Below are 9,445 nucleotides of genomic sequence, written 5' to 3' on the forward strand. Positions count from 1 at the left end.
CCCCTTACTCTCACAGATATTGTGGAGCACACAGCAAGCAGTAATAACAGTGGGAATATTGGTTTCGCTGAGGTCTAAGCGAGTCAGTAAACTGCGCCAGCGCGCCTTTAAACTTCCAAATGCACATTCTACCACCATTCTGCACTTGCTCAGCCTGTAGTTGAACAGCTCCTGACTGCTGTCCAGGCTGCCTGTGTACGGCTTCATGAGCCAGGGCATTAAGGGGTAGGCTGGGTCCCCAAGGATACATATAGGCATTTCAATGTCCCCAACAGTTATTTTCTGGTCTGGGAATAAAGTCCCTTCCTGCAGCTTTTGAAACAGACCAGAGTTCCTGAAGATGCGAGCGTCATGTACCGTTCCCGGCCATCCCACGCTGATGTTGGTGAAACGTCCCTTGTGATCCACCAGAGCTTGCAGCACTATTGAAAAGTACCTCTTGCGGTTTATGTACTCGCCGGCTTGGTTCTCCGGTGCCAAGATAGGGATATGGGTTCCGTCTATGGCCCCACCACAGTTAGGGAATCCCATTGCAGCAAAGCCATCCACTATGACCTGCACATTTCCCAGGGTCACTACCCTTGATATCAGCAGATCTTTGATTGTGTGGGCTACTTGCATCACAGCAGCCCCAACAGTAGATTTGCCCACTCCAAATTGATTCCCAACTGACCGGTAGCTGTCTGGCTTTGCAAGCTTCCACAGGGCTATCGCCACTCGCTTCTCAACTGTGAGGGCTGCTCTCATCTTGGTATTCATGCGCTTCAGGGCAGGGGAAAGCAAGTCACAAAGTTCCATGAAAGTGCCCTTACACATGCGAAAGTTTCGCAGCCACTGGGAATCGTCCCAGACCTGCAACACTATGCAGTCCCACCGGTCTGTGCTTGTTTCCCGAGCCCAGAATCGGCGTTCCACAGCATGAACCTGCCCCATTAGCACCATGATGCATGCATTGGCAGGGCCCATGCTTTCAGAGAAATCTGTGTCCATGTCCTGATCACTCACGTGACCGCGCTGACATCGCCTCCTCGCCCGGTATCGCTCTGCCAGGTTCTGGTGCTGCATATACTGCTGGATAATGCGTGTGGTGTTTAATGTGCTCCTAATTGCCAAAGTGAGCTGAGCGGCCTCCATGCTTGCCTTGGTATGGCATCCGCACAGAAAAAAGGCGCGGAACGATTGTCTGCCGTTGCTCTGATGGAGGGAGGGACGACTGACGACATGGCTTACAGGGTTGGCTTACAGGGAATTACAATCAACAAAGGGGGTGGCTTTACATCAAGGAGTATTTCAGGCAGGACTTCACAGAGGGTTCCAATAAGAAATGGTGCACCTAAGTTATTGTTCTTATTGGAACAAGGAGGTTAGTCTGGCCTCTTATTGATACATGGCTAGATTTACCTCGCTGCACCTTCTCTGTGAGTGACTGCAGTGTGACCTAGAGGAATGAGTCCCCTAGACGGGGGAGGGGGCGAAGCAAATGAGTACAAAACAAATCTGGTCTATTTCTTGTTTTGATCCACTCCATCTATCTTTTACATCTTTGGCTGGCAGCAGACGGTGCAGAAGGACTGCAAGCCATCCACATCTCATGGCTGCCCAGCAGAAGATGATGCAGTAGGACTGCTAGCATCCGTATTGCCTGCCTGCTCACCATAAGACGGTTCAATAGGACTGACTGCAGGACTAAAGAGAATGATCTGGTCAAGTCACTCCAAATTTAGTCCCTGCGCCCATGTCTGCCCAGGCGCTCCTGGCCGACGTGGCCAGGAGCACCTCGGACATGACGAGGACGGCTACCAGTCCTATTGCACCGTCTGCTGCCACAAGGCAATGAGTTGCTGCTACTGTGTAGCAATGCAGTACCGCGTCTGCCAGCACCCAGGAGACATACGGTGACGGTTACCTGAGCGGGCTCCATGCTTGTCGTGGTATGGCGTCTGCACAGGTAACTCAGGAAAAAAGGCGCGAAACAATTGTCTGCCCTTGCTTTCACGGAGGGAGGGAGGGAACGGGGGCCTGACGATATGTACCCAGAACCACCCGCGACAATGTTTTAGCCCCATCAGGCATTGGGATCTCAACCCAGAATTCCAATGGGCAGCGGAGACTGCGGGAACTGTGGGATAGCTACCCACAGTGCAACGCTCCAGAAGTCGACTCTAGCCTCAGTACTGTGGAAGCACTCCGCCGAGTTAATGCACTTAGAGCATTTTCTGTGGGGACACACACACTCGAATATATAAAACCGATTTCTAAAAAACCGACTTCTATAAATTCGACCTAATTCCGTAGTGTAGACATACCCTAAGAGCTGAAATCACTGAGTGTTGTGTTAAGTAGAGGGGGAGCCTGAAGATATACTGTGGAGCAGTTTGCAGGACGGCTGGAGCGGCTTGTGGACTGGCTGGTGGAGCAGTTCATGGGATGGCGGGAGCTGCTTGTGGGACGGCGAGCCGAGCAGAGCAGTTTATGGACGGCTGGTGGAGCGGAGTGGAGCAGAGTGAAGCTCTATGGAGCTGTGGGGCAGTCAGCTTCAGATCATGTAAGGTGCCCCTTACCTCTTCCCTCCCACCCCCAGGTTGGGAGGTAAAACTCTGCAGATAAACTTTCGAACTCTGGGGCTGCCCTGACCAGGGACAGAGACTTTTGGGCCATTGGACTTTTGGGACTTTGGGTGATTTCGGGTTGCTGGACTCAAGAACCCAAGGGAAAGAACACGCCCCAATTTGCTTGGGGTAGGTTTTTGCTCATGGGTTGTGTTATGAATCCTGTTGGTGGTGTTTCCCCAACATAATGCCACATTGTTTCTCTCTGTTATTAAAAGGCTTTTTGCTACTCTCAGACTATGTGCTTGCGAGAGGGGAAGTATTGCCTCTTGGAGGTGCCCAGCGGGGGCAGGGGGGTATATATTTGTCCCAGGTCACTGGGTGGGGGCTCGAGCCGGTTTTGCATTGTGTTATTGGAATGGAACCCCTAGATACTGAACCCAGCCCTTGTTGCTGCCAACTCTGAAGGGCAGAAGAGTTACACTTGTAATCTCCCATAACTTAACCCTGACCCCAGATGTACAGTACCTTCCTTCTTAACTTGTGTACATATGATTAAACATTCGCTTTAATACATTTTTTAAATCTGAACTGCAATATCCTGTGGGGTGAGGAAAACCTGCTGAATCTAGTTGTTGCCCAGTCTAATAGGGTTGAGAGTTCAGACTGCGTGGTTATATTTTATTTCTTTTGGTAACTAACGCTGACTTTTTGCCTATCACTTAATACCACTTAAAAATCTATATTTTGTAGTCAATAAATTTGTTTTACTGTTTATCTTTACCAGTGAGTTTGTAGGAAGTGTGTGGCAAATCTGCTCAGGTTTTGCAAAGGCTGGTGCATATCCGCTTTCCATTGATGAAGCGGTGAACTAAATAATAAATTTGCACTGCTCGTCTTGAGCAGTGCAAGACAGTATTTTCCTGAGATACAGTGCTGGGAGCTGGGGGGATTTGGCTCTGGTGCCTTTCTCTGTGTGATTCTTGAGTGGCTCTGGGAGCATTCATGCAATCTAGCTGGGTGTGAGTCTCCACTTGCTGTTGTGCTGAGTGATCACGGCATCTGGCGGGGCTTGCTGCTTGTCACTAGCAAAGCATTGTGAGAGATAGCCCAGGCTGGAGAGAGTTTAAGGGGGCACAGCAGTCCCACAGTCCCAGGATGCACCCCGGGGATCCCATCACACCCTTACTGAAGGGGACACTGGAAAAAAACACTAACGGGGAAGAAAGACCAGTATCTGAACACCTGCTATGGTTCAGGGAGGAATAGAAAAAAACAATGAATATTAAACAAACCGGACTGTCTAAACAGAAGGCGTGGCACTTGGAAACGCCTCCCTGTCATGAATTTGCTGATACTGTTAAGTCTCATAATACACCGTTTGTTGGTTATATTGAAGGTAAATCCTTTGAAAAGGTGTAACATGCATGATTGTTGGGAAGAACTTTTGAACATGCTAGGAGTGGTATCAGGGAAGTCCTATAAGGATACTGCTTCTCAACTAATACTTGTAAACAGGATTAGAGCTTGGCACAGCAGAAAAAGCATAACAAACCCAGTCTGCTGTGTGGAAGGGGAAACTGAGGCATACCATCTCATGGCATTGGTGGCTAAATGCCAAGACACTGACACTCTAAAATAAATTGATATCTGCATTATGTTAACAATGCTACACACAAGAATGTTTTCAGGCAACCTGGGAAAAGAAACACAGAAAAGAAACTGGGTGACGGTAGATTGTTTGCTAACACTTGGGAGTCGTCGAGCCAAAACCTAAAGCGGGCATTAAGCATCTGCCTCCGCATTAGTCAGTGACTAACCCTCTGGCAGTAATCTAAGGGGGGAGGTGTGACACCACGCCCCATAGTCTTCACAGTGATATTATTATGATATGATTAAGGTATAATTATGATGCATTTTATACAAGATAAGTCATGTGAGGTGTCATTGGAAAAGTTATGATTTGCCAAATATGATTATCCTATTTGTGTGCATGTATCAATTTTGTATCTGAAGTTATAAATAGTGACTATGTATCTGTATTTCAGATGTAGTTACACCTAGGTAACGGCCACTAGACAAGATGCTTTCAGCCTAGATAGCTGGATGAGAAGGGCCCATTCCTGGTAATGGGCCATTAGGGAAAACAAGAGGTCTTAGGAGATGTTTATCCACCACCTGAGCCTCTCTGAGGACACTCCAGACAACCTATGAGTAATGGCTGCGATGACTCAGCAAGGTATGAAAGGGCCTGTGACCAGGTCACATGATTCCAGACTCCACTTTGGGATGTCAGCGTTTTTCCACAAACTGAATTTGGAACAAAGGGTTTCCACCAGATGCTAAAGCTATATAAGGCAGGGAGTGACATAATTTGTGGTTCTGCTCTCCCCACCTAAGAAGACTCCTGGAAACACCTGAGGAACAAAGACTGAACTGGGGGAAGGGGTTTCTAGCCTGTGCATGAAAGACCTGGGGCTTCCAGGCTGTAAAGAAAGGGCAGCTTGCTCCTTAAGAATCTGCAGTCTGCTTGTACCATCAGTTAGTGTGAGAATCTGCTATTCATATCCAATCTATTTCGTATACTAAGCTTAGTTTGCATTTTTTGTTTATCTGCTAGGTAATCTGCTTTGATCTGTTTGCTAGCCCTTATAATCTATCTTTTGTAGTTAATAAACTTGTTTTTTGCTTTATCTAAACCAGTGAGTTGGAGTGAAGTGTATGTGAATCTTAGCTCAAGGGGCAAAGGCCGTGATATATTCCCCTCCACACTGAGGGAGTGGGTGAACTTTATGAAAACTCATATTTTCTGGTCAGTATTGTCCTGATAAAATAGGTGTGACAACATTGTATGGAAAATTATAAGTGTAACCCTTCTGCCCGTCAGAGTTGGCAGCAACAAGGGCCGGGTTCAATATCTAGGGGATTCATTCCAATAACACAATGCAAACCGGCTCAAGCCCCCACCCAGTGACCTGGGACAAATATATACCCCCCTGCCCCCGCTGGGCACCTCCAAGAAGCAATACTTCCCCTCTCGCAAGCACATAGTCTGAGTGTAGCAAAAGCCTTTTAATAACAGAGAGAAACAATGTGGCATTATGTTGGGGAAACACCACCAACAGGATTCGTAACACAACCCATGAGCAAAAACCCACCCCAAGCAAATTGGGGCATGCTCTTTCCCTTTGATTCTTGAGTCCAGCAACCCCAAATCACCGAAAGTCCCAAAAGTCCAATGACCCAAAAGTCTCTTTCCCTGGTCAGGGGAGCCCCAGAGTTCGAAAGTTTATCTGCAGAGCTTTACCTCCCAACCTGGCTGAAGATGGGGGGGGGAAGGTAAGGGGCACCTTACGTGATCTGAAGCTGACCACCCCACAGCTCCATAGGCCTTTGCTCCGCTCCACCAGCCGCCCCACAAACTGCTTCACTCGGCTCCGCTCCCACCGTCCCACGAACTGCTCCACCAGCCTGTCCACAAGGCACTCCAGCCATCCCGCAAACTGCTCCACAATATATCTTCAGGCTCCCCCACTACTTAACACAACATTCAGTGATCTCAGCTTTTAGTCAGTTCAGCTCTTTGGTGAATTCAGCTTATAGCAGGGGAGCCTCAGTGCTGGTGCACCATTAGCCCAAAGTGAGCTCAACAGCCTATAACTAGACTCCTAATGGAATCAAAATTAGCTCTGATATTCTACAGTGAAGAGAGAAGGAAGTGCAATTAGCCTGTAAGCCCCTCACCCAGGGGCCCATACCACCAAGTATTAATACTTGTCCCTAGCCTCTCTCAATTCACAGAGGTTTTGGAACCCATGACCCTTGCCTAGCGAGTGCTACTTAGTTCATGGTGAATCCCTCCATCATAACAAAAGGCCAAGTACAGTTCCAAGCACAGTTCCCATAATCAGGGTAATAACAATTTATTCTTCCTGCCCCAATAACAGAGACACTGGGGATCCCACAGCAGCCAAAGTGACCATTTGGGCAGCTATGGCCTCATTCTAGGCGGGGTGGGTGTGCCTATGCAAATGAGATCGGCCCCTGAAGTTCTTTTCCACAACTTGCCACACCTCACCACCAGAGGTCAGGGTGGAGCTCATCCTGATACTGCTTACATAAGATTTTCCTGTGTGCTGGTTTTAAGAGATGTTCCAAATCCCACAGACCTATCCGAACAAAAGTCAGCAAAGAGGTCTGTCCTAAACAAAGGAATGTATACTTGCCTTTATAACAGAGTCATGAAGCAGGAAGGGAATCAAAGGAAACTCAAACACCCTGAGACACCCTCCCTCTCCACCCACCTCATTCGCTGCACCTAAGAAGACAATTGAAATAGCCATTGGACACTAGGGGAGGGGCCCTGACATGAAAGTTTTGTCAGTAGTCTGCTGGAGCATGTGGTAAGAAAATTTGCTTTGCAATTGAGAGAGTTTCTTAAGCAGATACTAGTAAGTTTTTATCTCTATTTTTCTTGTAACCATTTCTGACTTTTATGCCTCATTACCTTAGGCACCGAGTTTCTAATCTGCTGCGGGGGTTGCTCCCCCCCAGCTCTGCCCAGACACTGCCCCAACTCCACCTCTTCCCATCCCATTCTGCCCCCTCCCCAGATCGCGCTGCACCCTCGCCCTCCCCTCCAGTGCCTCCTGATGCCACGAAACAGCTGATCCATGGCAGGTGGGAGGCACTGACTGGTGGGGCCCCCTAGCGGGCAGGAGGCACTGGGGGTGGGAGAGGCATTGATAGGCAGGCACCCACCGGCAGCACCCCCTAACTGCTTGCGTTGAAAAGTTATTCATAAGTATTTCAAATACTGTTTACAACGCTTCCCACTAGTTAGTGTTTGGCCTACATTAGAAATTGTATAGCCAGCGGCAAATAAACCTCTAATCTACTATGGAGAGGGACCAATAGAGGACAAAGCCCTTCAGTCAGAGTTTTACGTAGAGCAGTTTTGCACACTGCTTCTCCAGCTTACAGAAATACTGTTCTTTATTTGTGTCCACATTTAAATGGGAGATTTCACCACGGTAGCAAAGGGGGTGAGCAGTGCCCCTAACCATCCCAACAGGCCACGCCCAGACCAGGAGATAGGGAAAGGGGAGAGGTAGCAGATGGTGACAGGGCCTCTAAGAGAGCTGCTAGGCGTCAGTCATAGCTGCCAGTAGCACATTGTGCTGGTAGCAGTTTCTAACATTACAGCCCCAGCCAGGACCTTGCCCCATGGACTGGCTGATCCTTGGGTCTGTGACCAGCATCTGCCAAACCCCGCAACACGGCTTGCGCTGCACCCCCGGCCCTTCTGCCCCCACTGGCTCGGGCTGGGCTCAGTGCCCCTGCAACTGGGTCAGACTGGGCTCGGGGCTCCCACCCACTCTTGCCCACCACAACTGGGTCAGACTGGGCTAGGGGCTCCCACTCACCCTTGCCCCACTGTGGGTCACGCCGGGCTCTTTGGCCACACCCCCGCCCCTCCCCCCATGAGGGGATGCTAGGCTCACTGCCTCCCCCCACCCTGCCCCGGCTCCTTCCCACATCAGGTGATGCCCTGCTCACTGCCTCGTTTCCCCTCACACACACCCAACCCCATCACTCGCCCTTCTCTGGGTCACATTGGGCTCCATGCCCCTGGCCATTCCCCCTTCTCTGGGGTGGGGAGGGGCAAGGTACATTTGATTTATTTCCTGGTTTAGTCCCTGGATGGCATTTCTGCTGTGATCTTGCATAATTTCATACTTCACCCATGCACAGAACCAGCCCTCTGCCAATGCCCATCTGTCATGAAGAGGGATGGTTCTGTAATATTTTTATGATGACCAATGCGTGCCTCAGTTTCCTCCAATGCCTTGTATGGGTACCCAGTGGTGGGGGGGGGCATTTCGATCTGCTCTCAGGTGGACAGGTGTCACCTCCCTGTCTGGGCCATTAAAGAAAAGCTGAACCCAACCCAAATTCACAGAGGGGCCAGCCAGCCAAAGAGGCCCCAAGACTGAGAAATCCACATCAAGGCCAGCTGTGAGGTGGGAACCAGGGATTTCCCTACACCCCCTGTCATAAATATAAAGGGAAGGGTAACCACCTTTCTGTATACAGAATTATAAAATCCCTCCTGGCCAGAGGCAAAACCCTTTCACCTGTAAAGGGTTAAGAAGCTAAGATAACCTCGCTGGCAGCTGACCAAAATGACCATTGAGGAGACAAGATACTTTCAAAGCTGGAGTGGGGGGAACAAAGGGTCTGTCTGTCTGTCTGTGTGATGCTTTTGCCAGGACCAGAGCAGCAATGCAGGTCAGAACTCCTGTAAAGGGTTAATAAGCAATCTAATTAGATATGCGTTAGATTCTGTTTTGTTTAAATGGCTGATAAAATAAGCTGTGCTGAATGGAATGGATATTCCTGTTTTTGTGTCTTTTTGTAACTTAAGGTTTTGCCTAGAGGGATTCTCTATGTTTGGAATCTGATTACCCTGGAAGGTATTTACCATCCTGATTTTACAGAGGTGATTCTTTTATTTTTTCTTCAATTAAAATTCTTCTTTTAAGAACCTGATTGCTTTTTCATTGTTCTTAAGATCCAAGGGTTTGGGTCTGTGTTCACCTATGCAAATTGGTGAGGATTTTTATCAAGCCTTCCCCAGGAAAGGGGGTGTAGGGTTTGGGGAGGATTTTTTGGGGAAAGACGTTTCCAAGTGGGCTCTTTCCCTGTTATTTTTGTTAGATGCTTGGTGGTGGCAGCAATAAGGTCCAAGGACAAAAGGTAAAATAGTCTGTACCTTGGGAAAGTTTTAACCTAAGCTGGTAAAAATAAGCTTAGGGGGGTTTTCATGCTGGTCCCCATATCTGTACCCTAGAGTTCAGAGTGGGGAAGGAACCTTGACACCCCCCTATGGGGGT

Source organism: Natator depressus, chromosome 6 (genome assembly GCF_965152275.1).
Source record: "Natator depressus isolate rNatDep1 chromosome 6, rNatDep2.hap1, whole genome shotgun sequence".
In the NCBI taxonomy this organism is placed as follows: Eukaryota; Metazoa; Chordata; order Testudines; family Cheloniidae; genus Natator; species Natator depressus.